This window comes from Propithecus coquereli, unplaced genomic scaffold (assembly GCF_000956105.1).
Source record: "Propithecus coquereli isolate 6110/MARCELLA unplaced genomic scaffold, Pcoq_1.0 Scaffold139, whole genome shotgun sequence".
Classification (NCBI taxonomy): Eukaryota; Metazoa; Chordata; class Mammalia; order Primates; family Indriidae; genus Propithecus; species Propithecus coquereli.
This window is the reverse complement of record NW_012138191.1, coordinates 3,494,909-3,496,161: the sequence shown is the minus strand read 5'-3', so window position 1 is coordinate 3,496,161 and position 1,253 is coordinate 3,494,909.

The following is a 1,253-nucleotide window of genomic DNA, read 5'->3' as shown; positions in this document are numbered from 1 at the left end:
AGATAAAGAAAATGTGGTATATACAAAAATGGAAAATTATTTAGCTATAAAAAAGAAGGAAGTCCTGTCATATGCAATAACACGGATAAACCTTGAGGATATTGTGCTAAGTGAAATAAGCTAATCACAGAAGGACAAATATTACATGATTCCACTTATATGAGATATGTAAAGTAGTCAAACTCATAGAAGTGGAGAGTAGAATGATGGTCTCTTAGGGCTTGGAGAGGGAAGAAATGGGGAGTTTTTAAATGGATATAGAGTTTCATTCATGTAAGATAAAAATGTTCCAGAGATGTGTTGTATAACACTGTGCTTAATACTCCATAGTACACTTAAAGTTTGTTAAGAGGGTAGATCTCTACTGTATTGTTATAGTTAACGGTATTGTGCTGCACATTTAAAATTTATTAAGAGGTAGATCTTATGTGTTTTTGCTCTCCCTAAAGCACAGAATTTAATTTTTATTTTTGACAGACTTGGCCAAAAGTATATCATACAGCCGTAGGAAACAGTTTTAAAATCAAGGTATCGAAATTGTTTGTTCGTAGCAGGTTATTATTTCAAACAATCACACTTTTCTAAGCTGGTAAATGGTTATGCCTACAGATGAAAGTTTGAGTATAGTATTAATACTATTTTTGGCATGAAGGTTCATGTAATATATTGGCATTGTTGATGAAGCTCAAGATGAAATGAAATAGCTTTCATCGTTCTTACCTAAAACAGCTGCAAAATACAGAAAAGCACCATCTTTTGTAATGGTGCTTGATGTGGAGCTGCAGGACATTGAACACTCAGATGTAATGGTTTAAAACATTTTAAAACTTTGTATTAAAGTATAATACCCATACAAAAGAGCATAAATCATAAAAGTATAGCTCTATGGATTTTCAAACTGAATATACTTGTGGGTAAACAGCTCCCTGTTCAAGAAACAAAACATTGTCAATATCCCACATGTGCCCTTCGTGCCCTCTGCTGGTCACTACCTTCCCAAAGGCAGCCACCAACCCCATGCATTAGTTTTGTCTGTGTACTTTGTGTGAATACGATCATTCAGTATAAGTCATTTGTGTCTGGTTTATTTCACATACTATTATGTTTGTATTTCACGTACTATTATGTCATTACATGTAGTTATGAACCCTTCATCCTCATCAATATGTAGGATTTTGTTGTGTGAATCTCCATTTTATTCTCAATGGTCATTTTGATCATCTCTACTAGTGCATACATGAACTTATTTTTTG